This window comes from Glycine soja, chromosome 14 (genome assembly GCF_004193775.1).
Source record: "Glycine soja cultivar W05 chromosome 14, ASM419377v2, whole genome shotgun sequence".
Classification (NCBI taxonomy): Eukaryota; Viridiplantae; Streptophyta; class Magnoliopsida; order Fabales; family Fabaceae; genus Glycine; species Glycine soja.
The window spans coordinates 26,166,030-26,182,481 of NC_041015.1; the positions used below are offsets into that span (position 1 = coordinate 26,166,030).

The following is a 16,452-nucleotide window of genomic DNA, read 5'->3' on the forward strand; positions in this document are numbered from 1 at the left end:
AAGGGGACCAGAGGATAGAGGAGTTCAAGGATGTCGCCGTCGAGGGTTAGGACGCAACACTACTCGTCAGGTACGGCTGGAAGGAAGGGATGGGGATTGTGAGGAATGCCAAGGAAGGATTATGGTTTGTTGGTGATGCTCCTACTATGCTCCTTTTGAGCAACAATGAGAAGGACAACAAGAACAAGGAGAAGGGGAAGAGTGAGAAGGAGAAGGTTGTCAAGATTATTGGGGGAAGAGATGTTGGGTTGAAGGGTGGTGTTGTGTCCAGGACTATTGATGGTTATCTTGTTTTGGAGCTTTCAAGGAGTGGAGAGAAGGTGAAGGTAAAGGTTGGTTGTGACACCCTCTACCCCGTACATATATGTACTAATAATAAAAGAAATAATAAATTAAACTTAATTAAAAGTTTTTAAAACACATTTAAATACAAGCCTTTCAAGAGGGTAAAAGGCTCACATTCACCTTTCTAACATCAAAATAAAACTTGTTCAAATAATTAATAAATTATTTCGGCTCAAAACAAGGTTGTCCAAGACCTCATACAATTAATATAGCAACTTATGCCCTAATGTCACATCCTATCAGAGCATTGTGTCCTAACGTCCTTCAGCACAAGGTTCCTTAAAGCAATTCACCTAGTCATCTGTTCCCCCAAACACAAAGTTTAAGATCATCACAGGATCCAAACACAAACAGCAAAGGGAGTGAGTTATCACATTCCTAACTAATAGATAAAAATAAGACAACATATAGATATAAATATTATATAACAAAATACAGTTTACTTGAGCATAACTCACGTTATTTCACCACCCGTCTCATTCATTTTCACAACATCCGCGTACTCAATAGTTAAAACACAATATCATCAAATCAATCAATATAGAACAATACACAAGCGTTATGCAGCAGATACACTAAGACTCAATCCTATATGCAATGTGGTACCATGTCAGTGAAAAACCTCATCGGGCGCCTAGGAGTACATGACAAGACAAACCACACACTAACAAGTCAAGTCACTCTCACTAGGTAATATCATAGGGAGACCAGTCAGGGTCACAGTGTTTTGTGAGAATGCTTCAACCATATGGGATCAACATAGGCTTAAAGGAGCACTCAAATCGGGTGACCCCCAAGGCCTACACTCTGAAGAGTCTGTCAGGGTCTCTCCCTCCTGATTCAGGTCCAACCCAGAAAGCATTTTAGCACACAGACTCTATCTATGAACTGTACAAAACACACAACTCCTCAATTGTTCTCAAATATTTTTAACTCGTCGCCCTTTAAGGGTCTTAGCATTAAATCGTTGCCCTTAAATGGTCTTAGCATTAACTCATCGCCCTTAAAGGGTCTTATAGTCGTGTGATTGTACAATCCACAGTTTACAACTCAATGCATACAACATCTCAATCATGTGCATACTCAGTTTATCACATACACTTGATCTCAATCACAATGGTATAATCTCAAAATAGCATGTTATCACACCTTATGAATCATATTCACTTTACCTATGAACTATGCAATACACACAACTACTCAATTATTTTCAAAATCATTTTAACTCGTCGGGTTCCCACAGTGGATCCCATCACAATACTCGTCGCCCTTAAAGGGTCTTACAATTGTGTGATTGCATAGTTCATAGCTCACAACACAATACACATCTCAATATACATGTATTCCGTCATTTATCACATGTTCAATTCACCACATACTCACAATTTGAATCATCATTTCATATCCTCAATATAACAATTTATAAAAAAGACTATCACAACCTGGACCCCTCAAATAATATTACACAATTATATCAAAATCATAGGTCAAAATATACAAATATCAAGAGCACAATTTATCAAGCAATTCTCATCAGAACATCAATATTTTATTTATAATCATAAAGGAAAAATTGTAATTTAATAAACATCCCAAAATAAAACCCTAATTTAATCCTCTAAGGATTCCTACACATGTTCTCACTAACCCCCAATTGTGAATAACTCATCCCTTACCTATAAGCGGACTCACGTGTCTTCCGACAGTGATAGTGGCATCTCTAGCAATTTCCTAAGATTCCTCCAGTTTTTCCTCCGACTGCTCCGATAGAGTTCCCAAACAACAGCGAGACACAAAAGGGGTTGAAGTCTCCATATGTACTATCTTCGTGTGATTCCTTTTTCTCTCTTCATGAATATTATCTCGCAAATCCCAACGGTGAAGATGTGTGGAATTGAATCTTAAATCACATATCAAAATTTTGTGAAAATTCAACGGTTAAGGAAATCGGGATCATAGTTTTACTGAGACCGTTCTGGGTTTCTGCGGGAAAAGAGAAAGCTACGGTACGAAGGGCATTTCTCTTAGATCTGACATGATTTTACAATTCCCAACGGTGAAAATGCTCGGAAATGGGTTGCAAACGTGGTGCTCAAATTTCACGATGATCCAACGGTGAATGAGTCCAAGATCGTCATTTTTCTGAGATAGGTTTGATGAGCTGCGGGAAAAAGAAAGGATTTTGAGAAGAGAAGGGAAAAAATGAAAAATGAGGGAAAGAAGAGGCACTGTCAATATGAAAATTGACCTAATGCTATTTATATCTAGGTTTACTCTATTTATTTATTTATTATTTTATAAAAACAAACTCTATTTTATTCTCTATCAAACAAATAAATAAAATATCATTTTTATTTTCTCTCAAATCATTATTTTAATTAATAATTATATCTCCTTATTTATTTATTTATAAAATCTCATCATTTTTTTAAAACTCTATTTATTTATAAATAAAAATTCTTTTTTTAAATTAGCTTACGAAAAATGGAATGTTACATTGGTTATGTTGTTGAATTGGGTTCTAAGGAGGAAGAGGGGTGTTTCAGAAGATCGAAGGCGTTGAAAACTGAGTGTGAGGATAAAGTGTCAATGAGTAAGCGTGGTAAGGACGAGGTAGAGGAGAAAAGAGAGGATGCTTAATTTTTTTTACTTTACTTGATTCTGACGGTTGTTAACCGCCAATAAAATTAAATTTGATCTTGAAACAAATAGTGTAAATTTTTTAGTTATCACAAATTGCGTTATCAAATATTTAACGAACACATCATCACTTAACTTATGATAGAAATCTAAAGAAAATTTTTTCAAATATTAGGAAACATGCAAAGGAAAAATTTATCAGGAATAAAACATAAAATTTGAATATATATCATAGATCAAAAACATATTTAAGCCTTAAAAAAATATAATATAGCTAATATAATTTAATCAATCCATACACAAACAAATTATTATAAGAACAATTAATAACTATTAATTTTGCTTCTAATAATTAGTATTGGTCATAATTATTTATAACATTTTTTTACAAAGTATACATTTTAATATATTTACATAGGGGATTGCTAATGTGCACCCACTCTTTTTTGAGTTGGAAAGTTGTATATTTTTCAGGTTAGGAATGTCCTTCTCCAGAACAATAACTGCAAAGGATTCCCAATTCTGAACCTCAAAAAAGGGTGGCACAAAATTGTCGGATATTATAACCGGAATGCATTCATAGAAAATGGCTTCCACCAGTGTTGGACTGTTCACTTCATAGGCTTTGGCACAAATGCAGTACTTACTGCTCTTCATGTACTGGATGTAGTTCCTGTTGCCCCTGGTCTTTGGCAATCTCTCAAAGATTTTCATGTCAGGGTCTTTGTTTTCCCAGTGCTGCAACAGAATTGGCCTCGCATATCCATGCATGCTCCCAGCAAAAAATGCCTGAGTTGTCCTCTTCGAAGCTGAATTCCCACCAAGATCCTTAGTGGGGATCTTAGCATTGTGGACATATGTCTCGGGAAGAGACGCATCCTTCCCAAAAACAAATCATTCTTTCACATCAGCATTACAAAGGGATTGTATGCAATTAGCCATGTCAACCTTAGTTTCTTCAGGGGCCTGCATAGTGGAGAGTATCTTGTATCACCAGATAAAATTCATGAGACTAATGTGATAAATATCCAAGTTTTTGTTTGTATAACCACTAAGGAGATAGCCATTTGTTTAAACTTAAAAGTACAAATTTGATTGTAATAATTTATGATATAGTATTTTTACTACATTTTTTTTAAGAAAATTCTTTTTTTTTGCTTTTGAGGATGAGCCTTGTTGCCATGATATGGTTGAAATCTTGTGACTCACAAGTTCAAATATACCTCTAATTTCCAGAAACTTCTAGAATGAAGTGCACTTTAGAAGATAAACTGCAATAATAATCATTAATTAGAAAATCAAATTGTGATTAATTTTAAATTTTGTTATATATATATACTTGATTTTAACACAATCCTTGATATTTTAATCAATGATCGCGAGTGCACTTTATTCTCTAAGAATAATTAAATATTTTTTAAAATATATCATATAATTAAAAAAGCAATGTGAAATGACAAGCACTTAGTGCTCCAAATAGATTAACACAGAAATGACAACAATTGAATCCAGAAAAGCATACCCTGTCATGGCAACCAACGACAAAATGATCAGCGACTCCAGTTCTGTTCAAGAAAGTATATTTCCCCGCAATCATTTCTGCATAGTTTTGCAGATACTGAACCAAGTTTTTATGATTATGTCAATTCTGCACATACAATGTTTCCTCTAGCATTTGAGAACTGAAAGGTAAGTAAAACAAGGTGGCCTTGTTTGGATCCCTAGTTACAAATCTCTTGTTAGCTTCCATTTGCTTCATAAAGCATCCCTCAGAAGCATAAAGTCCTGTGAAAAATGGTGAGTGCATTATTGGTCTAGCTCCTTCGCTGTATACGTACACTTTGAGAGTCTTTTCCTTTAATTCATAGCTCCTGAAAATTTGACAGTCACAAGAGTATTAGAAGGTGAAATATTCAATAACACAAACAAGAATATTGCATTATGCATATTGCTGCTTCACCAATGGACACTTCTTTTACAGAACCACTAGTAATCTCTTCAGTTGTGACGAACAAATAGTATGACTAAATCATTATCCTTGCATATGTGAAACATTGAGGAAAAAAATAAATAGTAGACCTCCTTAACTTAATATTTCCACATTTAGCTAAATGAACAAATCAACCAAACATAATTTTCCGGGTGAAAAGCAAGGGGATTCTTTAGCGATGCAGCAATGTGGAAGACGTATGCTAAATTTTGTCTGAGATAACCAAGACAATGATATATATGTGAGGAAATTTTGTACGCACAAAACAGATTGCACTTGTTCCATCAGAATGTGAAGATACATGTTTTCTGGAATAATTTGTCAGTAACAATTTCAGTTTATCTTGTCAAAAGATATTCATATTTTGGTAATTTCAGCATAGCAATTTCACTTCTAGAAGATACTTCTAACTTTTTGTTTTTTATTTTGGCAGGGGGGAAGGGGGCAATTAATCAAATAATACCTCTTGAACATGGAAACATTATGATAAATGTGAGCATAAAAATTTGGATCCTTCTTTACAATTGGTGCTTTTTCAATCTCTGATCTGGCCTGCAGTAGCTCTTGATCAACAGCTGAAAACCAGCTTGGTCTCTAAAATGAAATTAAAAACATAAAAGAACACTGTAATATCAGAAAGGCAAAAGTTTCCTAGCCATTACAATAAAGTTGAAATTTCACAATTTAGTCACATACCATAGAACAATATGAAGCATGGCTTTGGAGTAATAACTTGTTCATTTCAGATACTGTTGTAACTTCTGGAATTGGTGTATGAGAATCTTTCTTCTCATTAGGATGACCTAACACTACTATCTTCCTTTATGGAGTTAGTTGTGTTGTCTTTCTGGAATAAAGATATTGAGGAATCATTTGATAACACTGCAGTTACAATGTTTGTGCTTATATTTGTCGAAGAAGCATACGGACTTCCAGATTTATGTTCAAGTGATGCAAGGTTGTCTTCTTGGGAATGGTTAGTGGAGAAACTCAAACCAATAGTATTGTTGAAACTGCTAGGTCCAGGATCTCCTACCAGCTGTGTTTCAGATACATTTTCTGATCTATTAATACCAGAGACATTGTTTGGTGTGCTTCCTGGTTCCAAGACAAAACCAGTTCTTGGAATGGTGTCGTTTTCTCCAGACATTGTTTTATTAGCTATCTCCAAGGCTTGGTCACCAGCAGAGTTTGCTGGATTGAAAAGTGTCACATTGTTAACCAATTCAGAAATAGACGGCGCCTCTGAAGCCTTTGAATGTACTACTTCCTGGTGTTGGTATCTTGTCAGAAGAGAATAGAGAGAGTAGAACAGTTCCGTATGGAAACTGAAGGTACTGAAATGTTAAGATCACAGAAAATGAAATGCCAATAAGCCATAGCAATCTCTTTGCTTCCAGCTGAAACAAGGATAAAAATTCTTGACCCATTTAACTGAAATTCTTCAACTTGTCATTTGAAGAGAATGTTCATAGCACCTCTGCAGGTAATACCAAAGAGAGAAATAATCTCATTATAAAAGTAAAACAAAGGTTACGCAAATTTTTGCTATTTACTCGTAAAATTCGTCAAATTGAGATAGAAAACCATAGGAAAATTGACAATAGCAAAAACGCTAACCAAACCAAACACTATACAAGAATTCACTTGAAGGGAACAAATTCATTAATTTCCAAACAAAAATGAATATACCCTTTTGCCAATTTACTCAACTCAAGTATAATTGTGGTTGTATGTGGTGAAAATAAATGTTATAGGTGAAACTTACTACGAAATACAGAAGAAAAAAAAGAGATAAAGGAAATGAGAAGAAAGGAAGGTAATTTTTCACAGAACAACAACTATGGTGTTGCAGAGAAACCAACTTATCTCCTAATTCTGAAGCAAGAGCTAACAAAGATCAGAGAAACACGACAAGATGTTATCTTACCACTTACCAAACACCAAACTAATAGTTTACAGCGACATGCAAACAAGAAAGGCTCAATTCTCGTGACACCTCTTTCAGCATGCAAATCCCAATTCAACCCACAAGTCTAATTCCATACTACAGGCACCACCACATCGACCATTTCTTTCCATATCTCCTAAGGCATGAAAATCATCAAGAACATAAAAAGACCAAGAGAGAAAAAAAAAAGAAGAAAAAGGTTCCAAGATTTGTTCTTTTTCTCTCATTTTTTGCATGCAGCTTGGCAAACACCAAGGTGGGGTCAGTGTAGAATTATTTAATAATTAATAAAAATAAGAAAAAATAAAAACAGAGTTAAAAAATGGGTTGGAACCTTACGTGACACTGACTCCGACGCTGGACGTTCCTTCAACGCTCATCTCATTTGAAGTTTGTAAATAATGCTTTGAAAAGGAACTGATGTTTGTGACTGATGCCTACACTTGTGAACCTTGCTTAGGGCTTTTCAATTATTAAAATATCACTGGATATGGAGCTGAAGTAAAGCTCATCTCATTTGAAGTTTTTATTCTTTATGAGTTTCTTCATTTTGGAAAACAATAGTATAGTTTTGCTCTTTACTTGCAAGTTAACAAGTTGTTTGCATTTGATTATTTGTTTGTAAATGAATTCATCAAACCTTGGTTTCAAATCCATTTTACTTGTTAGTTCATTTAAATTTAGTCATTCATGGTAAGGTTGTCATGTTTCAATTATGCAATTATAAAGAAACTCTTTCTATATATAATGTTGAACTCCAAGCTTGGGCAAGATGACCAATGCACCATGGATAGTGGCCCTAAGCCAGAGGATATGTGCATGCCCACCAAAGTGTGCCTCTTTGGCATGTAAGAGTAAAGTTGTAGACATGGGCCTGGCCCGATAGAATTGGGCACTGGGTTATGTATGCTGGCCCATCAGCCCAACTTGTTCTCAATTGTCTAATCCCATGCCTGTTCAATTTTATTTAATTTAAAAGTGTGTAAATAAATAAAAATAACTTGTGAATAAAAGCACTCAGTGCCTACATTTGACAGATGAGGAAGATGTGAGAGGGTATATGTGATTTATAACAGTTCAAATCAGTTTCATATATAGTTGGTAATAACTTTTAGTCCTACATACTTTTTTTCGTGTAAGGATTTAATCTTTTATAATTGAATTATGTGAAATTATTAAGGGTAAAATAGGTGAAAATAATGTGAAAACCAAATGGGGTTATGGCCATTATTAGTAGTATAGATAGTATTAAATGGCACATAAGACTGAACCCAATCTTGTGGCATTCTTTTGCACCCCTTGTGTAGAACATCCAATTAAAGGTCACACCACATAGGTCACACCATTCACCTAGGAACTAACATTGACTAACTAAACTCCCTTAACTACGAAAAAATTTAATGCATTCACCTGCTATTTAATTTTATTCAATATTATAACTACTTGATAATACTTAATTAATGTTTGGAATTCATTATGTAGCTCTAATAATGCTCAATGTAATTTGTAGGCACTTTTTCACTTTTCTATTTGCATCGTGATCTCGACATTCGTTGTTGGACATTACAGTGACCATCATTACATGTATGAATGTTTTTCATTAAATTTTGATGCTCTTTTTTTACGAATACTTTTATAACTTGTTGACTGTGATTAATGACTATTGCTTTATATACAATTGATGTTCATGATGAGTGAACCTTAGAGCCCTGTTTGAGATTCAATACAATAATTCTTCTAGGATTAATTGTTGTATTAAATCTTGAATTGCTCGTTTGGACAGTTTGAGAAGACTCATTTTTTATAGTAGATTCATACGTAAATGTAAGTCTTTTTTGTTAAATTTGATGAAATTTCGGTACAATGCATTTCTAGTTGTTCTCTGAGTGCATACTTGATTGTCGGGGATTAATGTCACCGCTTTCATGTCGTGTACTTAGAGATCAATGTGAAATGTTGTCGAAATTTCGTCAAATATAGGAAAAGAGACTTAACCTTGACATATGAATCTACTATAAAAAAATGTCTTCCTGAATGGGATAGGGCCACACCTTTAATGAAAAAGTGAGATTTTCGTGCATCAAAAAACTTTGTGAGCGTCAAATAGTTATTAATTAGATGGATCGAAGTTGGATGAACGCAAGTCGAATGAGCTCTACATATAAGGAAGGGGTGGAACAATTCTTGGAATTTGCCTCCAAAAGAAATCAATTGGATGAGGACGGAAAATATTGTTGTCCTTCTATAAATTGTTTGAGTGGGATACGACAAATACTCGATGATATATGGGAAAATCTATTGTGTGATAGGATTAAGAAGAATTATACAACATGGATATGACATGGTGAATTGACAGGCATGCAGAAGGAGTCCCAATGTGAATCGTTTGATGTACAAATGGGAGATCACTTAGAGGATATGGTTCATGATCTTGGACAAGAGTCTTTTCAGCAAGCACATGCCCCTATGTATGATACATTGCAAACTGATTCGAAGAAGCCTTTGTATTTGGGGTGCAACAAGTCGTTGACGCTGTTGTCAGTAGTGTTAAGTCTGGTTAATGTGAAGGCGAGATATGGGTGGAGTGACAAAAGCTTCAGTTCACTCTTTCAACTAGTGCATGATAAGCTCCCAGAGGAAAACACATTGCCAAAAAGGTACTATTAGACGAAGAAGATATTATGTCCGATGGGTATGGAGTATTAGAAGATTCATGCATGCCTTAATGATTGCATGTTGTACAAACATGAGTTTTAAGAAATGCACAAATGCCCTAGGTGTGGGGTATCACGATACAATGTGAAGGATGATGAAGACTTTAGCAATGAGGAAAACTCAAAGAAAGGCCCCCAACAAAGATGTTGTGGTATCTTCTGATCATTCCAAGGTTTAAGCGTCTGTTTGCTAATGGAGTCGACGCCAAAGGCCTTACATGGCATGCACATGGGAGAAATTGCGATGGAATGCTCCGCCATCCGATTGATTCTTCCCATTGGAAGAAGATTGATCGTTTGTATCCGGATTTCAGCAAAGAGGCAAGAAATCTTAGGCTTGGACTTGACACAGATGGAATGAATCCCTATGGCAGTTTAAGCACTCAACATAGTTCGTGGCCTATTTTTCTAGTAATTTACAACTTGCCGCCTTGATTGTGCATGAAGCAAAAATACATGATGTTGTCTATGATGATATCGGGCCCAAGACAGCCAGGAAATGACATTGATGTTTATCTGAGTCCCTTGATTGAAAACTTGACAAAGTTATGGGATGAAGGGGTTTTAGTGTTTGATGGGTTTTGAAATGAGACTTTCGATTTGCGCACAATGCTATTTTGTACCATTAATAACTTTCCATCATATGGGAATTTGAGCGGATACAGTGTTAAGGGCCATCATGCATGCCCTATCTGTGAAGAAGGCATAAGCTGCGTACAACTTAAACATGGAAGAAAAACATGCATCAATGTTTTCTGAAACCTTATCACCCTTATCAGCAATTGAAGAAAGCTTTTAATGGAAGTCAAGAGCATGAAAATGTGCCGATAATGTTAACTGATCAGCTGGTTTTTTAGAGGGTTGAACACATGGATACTATATTTGGAAAAACCCAAAAGAAGGAAAAAAGTAAAACTTACATATAGAAGAAAAGGTCGATATCATTTGATCTTTTGTACTGGTTCGATCTAGATGTCATGCATTGTATTGATGTTATCCATGTAGAGAAAAAGCTTGTGACAGTGTCATCGGGATGCTTTTTAACATTCAAGGAAAGATGAAAGATGGTTTGAATACTCGTCAAGATCTAGTTGAGATGGGTATACAAGACCAGTTACATCCAAGTTCTGGTGGTAAGAAAATATAGTTGCCTCCAGCTTGTCATACTTTGTCCAAAAAGGAGAAGATAAGTGTTTGGTTAGTGTCTACATCATGTCAAAGTCCCACAAGGATACTCTTCAAATATTAAGAGTCTTGTGCAGTTCAAAGATCTAAAGTTGGTTGGCTTAAAGTCTCATGATTGCCACGTCTTAATGCAACAATTGTCAGCCGTGGTGATACGAGAGATTTTGCCTAACAAAGTGAGGTATGTCCTAACTCGCGTGTGCTTTTTCTTCAATGCCATATGTAGTAAAGTCATTGATCGTGCCAAGTTAAATGAGTTGGAAAATGAGGTTGCCATTATATTGTGTCAGTTGGAGATGTAATTTCCTCCTTCGTTCTTTGACATCATGGTTCACTTAATTGTTCATTTGGTAAGGAAAATCAAATGTTGTGGCCTTGTTTATTTGCGATGGATGTACCCGGTTGAGTGATACCTGAAGATCTTAAGAGGGTATACAAAGAATCTACACTGTCCTTAAGCATTTATTGTTGAAAGGTACATTGCAGAAGAAGTTATTGATTTTTGTTCAGAGTACATTGAAAAGGCAAAACTTGTTGGGCTTCCCGAGTCTTGACATGATGAAAGAGTAGGAGGTAAGGGTTCAAGAGGAATGCATGTTATCACTCTAAGTCTAGAAGATTTGCAACAAGCTCATTTGTATACATTGAATAACAGTAATGAAGTTTTGCCATACATAGTGCGTCACAGAGGTTTAGTGAAGGAAAATAATCCAAAAATGTCCAAGAATAGGTTGTTGAAAGAGCATAACAAGACTTTTCTAAATTGGTTTAAAGATACAATCTTTGTTGATGATAATGCTTTTGAAATGTTAAGAAAGTTAGCAGATGGGCCTAAAAGAAATGTTATAACTCGGCAAGGATACGATATAAACAGGTATTCGTTCTACACGAAATCACAAGACGACAAGAGTACAATGCAAAATAATGGGGTTAGTCTAAGGGTTGAATCTCAACACTTTGCGAGTGTACATGATGACAATCCACGTCTAGCTTCCATCCCTTACTTTGGAGTCATTGAAGAAATCTAGGAGATTAATTATGTCAAGTTCAGCGTCTGTGTTTTAAAGTGTAAGTGGGTTGACAACAACATTGGTGTGTGAACTAATGATTTTGGATTTACGTTGGTAGATCTGAAAAAGCTCACCTATCAAAATGACCCTATCATTATGGCAGAACAAGCTAAACAAGCATTTTATGTTCAAGACCCTTGTGATGAAAGGTGGTTAGTGTTTCTACACGGCAAAAACAATTGGTGTTAATGTTGAAGATGATGATTCAATAATTGATACTTGTGTGAGTCCTTTGTCCACAAAAATGTCGCCTAACATCATCGGAGAAGAAGAAGTTGACAACGTGCATGCAAATCATGATGATCATGATGAAGGAGAATTAATTAACATCGTATAATGTAATTTATTTTATATTTACTTGCTTTCAATCCATTCAATTACATAACTTCATATATTTTTTTGACATTGTTTAATTAATGTTGTTTTTTGTTGACAGACACATGGATACATCACCCATCTCCCCTCCTCCTCCTGATTCAGCAACACATTCCACTTCTACCTTGAAGAGGACAAGAAAAGTGACATGGCTGAGATCATTGGCAACTAGACCAGTTGGCATGGAGAAACCACAGGTTCATGTGGATCCTGCGACTGGAAAAGTCAATGGTCCCCATAGAAAGAAGTTAAGCACATATTTGGGGATCATTGCTCATGATAAGGTGGATGTCATATATTAAAATTGGAAACAAGTCCCTACAACTCAAAAGGATTTGATCTAGGAGAATATTCAGGTAGCTCAGTTAAATGTTGCATGTTGTTGTAATTAGTCTTTCTAAAATTATTAAATTATAATTGACTAACAATAAAATGTATTTTTTGTTTCTTAGGCTGAATTTGATACCCCTGAAGCATCTGATTTGAGGACGAAGAAGAAAATACTTAAGAACATGGGTGAGTGGTGGAAACAGTTTAAGTCCGATTGGACATCCAAATGTGCACTTGCAAATGACAAGGAGGGCGTGGATGATACTGTATGTGAAAAGTATGACATTAGCAAGGAGAAATTGAACCAGTTTTGTTAAAGTCATAGAGACCCTTCGTGGGAGGTAAGTTTGTGATTTTCATTGTTTTAAACTTTATATTTACGTATTATTGTCAAACATAATAAGTTAGGCTAATGTGTAATTTTGATAGGATGTTTGAAAAAAGGCACAGACCATTCAGAAACAAAGCATTGCCCCTCACGTGTTGTCTCGTGGGGGTTATGATTATCTAGAAAACAAGTTGATGGAGGAAAAGAAAAAGAAATAATTGGAGGAAGCAACCCAATCTTTTCTACAATTGAAAGATGGCCTAGACAAAGAAAACTGGTTAAATGATTTCTGAAGCAAAAAGGAAATTGCAGACAAGATTGTAAGTTACTTTCATTTGTCAGTGATCATTGTTTAATAATAATTGTTGGATTGAGTAAACCAATTTGTCTTTTCATTATAGGATTCCTTGGAGGAGTAAGCCTCACATGGAAGCTTTGTCGCCCATGGATGTCAAGATGTACTGACTGTTGTCATTGGGTGACCAGAACACCCTGGTCATGTTCGTGCTGCTGGAGCCGGTGTCACAATCAAACAAATCAAGGACCTCAAGCAGCTGACACAAAAAATCAAGGACCAGCTATAGGAGTCGATCACAGAAAAAGTGACTCCATAACTAATGTTGTCCTTCAACCAGATGCAGTCCCAATTTTAGTTATAGATGCAATCACAGAGACTTGTACTGCCTCCTGAGCCTAAGGTTGGTCCTTCTGATGCTTGTGTCAGCATAAAGGAGAGTTATGTTGATCCCTCAGGGCATGACCAAGACACGGGTGACTCAAAGAAATGTGGATTGTATGTCGATGAAAATCCTCCCCGCCTGGTTGCCCTTGGAAGATTTTATGAATGGTCGACCACCGTTCACAACATCCCTCTGGGCAATGATCAAGTCAAGGTCAGTGTTGAGGAAGTTAGAGATGTTGATGCTCACTTTCCTATACCCACTCAAGAGGTTTAGTTAGTGGGGTAGACACTTAACATCTTCCTTGCTTGGCCGACACATCTTGTGAAGCGTTTTTCAGAACATGTATTTCATTGTCTTGCTTTTAATAATTATTAAAAAAAGGATTTTTTACAATTAAAGTGTTCACTGTCATTAAATTATGTTTATACACTGTGCAGGAGAAGCGAGGAGTTGAGGGATCGGTGAAACTTGCAGATAGGTCGGATCTTGATGTCAATCCCCTATATCTGATGACATTGACCATCCCATAACTTTTTCTCAGGTCGTTGCAGGTTATGTGAGATGCTACCGTGTTTGGGGTGTATAATGACAACTTCCCCTTGTACATAAAACATGAAGATGCTTCTAAAATAGCACATGGTGGTCAATGTCGGAGCATCTTTGTTATACAATTGTGGATTCTATAAGTCACTTTACATTATTGTTTATTAGCTAACTTATTGTTTTAAATTCATACATAATTTACTTTATTTTAACAACAATAGGCATATGACTGAGACAAGTATGCAACCGGGGAATGCCGATGTGTATGAATTCCTCGAGCCACAATCCATACAAAGATCTAGGCAATCACAATTTCAATCAGAAAGTTATATTAAGAACTCGATGTAGAATTCAAAGAGAGATGTGTACCTAGGAGCCTATTTGAATGGGTAAGTTAAACTGAACAAATAAATTTACATAATGTATGCACTATAATAACTTACTGTTCTACACTGCAGTGCACATTGACAAATGGTTGTCATATGTCATAAGGATAATGTTGTCATTTGGTTTTGTTCCTTGCACAATAGGCCCGACAACTACCCGAAAGGAATTATTAACGGGTTAGTTGTAGTTTCTAATACATTTATATTATCATTAGTCTGGAACATCAATATTTTGATTGTACAATACACATGCATGTTTCTATTGAATAATATTTTGAAAGGATTTGACGATAGTCAACAAAGTAAGCAATGCTTCTTTCCTTAAAAATGATATTTTATTACTCTATACACTAATTTGTTATTAACTTTGAATATTTAAATTTCATAATGTATTTAGTGTAATAAGAAAAAAGAAAGCACTGAGTGCGGGTACTAAGTAATGCATTGGATGTCAACGATAATCTTAGGAAGTTTCAAGAATAATTGGGAAACAATAATTGTTTACTTCAAAAGTAATTAATTTTGTTATAATTGCTATTATATATGCTTATTAACTTATGTTTTATTATATCATGCAGTATTTTAATTATGCAAGACCATTGGAACCAGAGAGAATGAAGGCACTTCGTATTCAGTGGACAACATATTATCTGAAAGTTAAAAATGAAATAATTGATGTTTAAGTAATTTTAGAATTGCAGTTTTCTTAATTTACATTTTTTACAATTCATTTTATGTATGGACTTTATTTAATTTAAATATTATTTTTAATTTATAGTAAAGATTCAATTTTTGTGGATTTTTTTTGCTAAAAATGGTTTGAAAACTGCCTGAAAATTATCTGGAGTGTTCTGATTTTCAATTGGCATGTTAATTTGGGGTAATTAAAAAAATAAATAGCGTATTAAAAAAATCAACATCGGTTTTACAGAAACTGATGTTGTCTTCTACTTATCAACATTGATTTTTAATAAAACCGATGTTGTTGTTAAATAGCAACATCAGTTTTCACTAAAAACCGATGTTGGTTACCAGATCATTGGTTTTTAGATGTTGGAGAATACAAATGAACATTGGTTTTTGCAAAAAACCGATGTTGTAAGTCTAACATAACATCGATTCTTATAAAAACCAATGTTGTTTTGTACAAATTTTAGTCTTTTTTTTTATTTCTTACTATACAACATTGGTTTTTTATAAAATCGATGTTGTGGGGTTTATGTTAACATCAATTTTGTAAAACCAATGTTAACAATATTACTTTTAACGTCGATACTTTCAACATCGGTTAATAGCCGATGTTGAAAGCCTATTTTCTAGTAGTGTACCATTTGTGATTGATTCATCTTGTTCCCTAGCTTTTGAATTGTTAAAATCTAAACTTTCTTTTGCACCTATAATTGCTGCACTTAATTGGAAATATGGCTTTGAATTCATGTGTGATGCAAGTGCTTGTGCAGTAGGTATTGTCTTGGGACAAATAAAAGAAGACAAAATTTTCCATGCAATGCACTATGCTTGTAAATTTATTAACTAGAACCAAGTGAATTATGCAACAATCGAGAAAAAGATACTAGTCATCATCTATGCATTGGAAAAATTCAGATCCTACCTCATTGGCTCTAAAGTGTTTTTTTATATTGACTATGGAACAATTAAGTACCTCTTAACTAAACTTGATTCTAAGCTGAGGTTTATTAGGTGGATACTTATGCTGCAGGAATTTGATCTAGAAATAAAGGATAAGAAGGAAAGTAAAAATTTAGTAGTTGACCACTTATCTAGACTTGTGAATGAAGAATTCACTTCCAAGGGACATGTTTGTCATACTTTTTCAGATGAAGTTTTGCTTGTTGCGCATGAGTGTCCTTGGTTTACTGATATGGCTAACTATAAGGCAATCGAAGTAATT

At 35.0% G+C, this 16,452-nt stretch overlaps 1 pseudogene; it reads right to left on the bottom strand.

Annotated features, from left to right (window-relative positions):
• Positions 1-3,330: 3,330 nt before the first annotated feature.
• Positions 3,331-7,419, bottom strand: LOC114384564 (annotated as a pseudogene).
• Between the last annotated feature and the right edge of the window lie 9,033 nt (positions 7,420-16,452).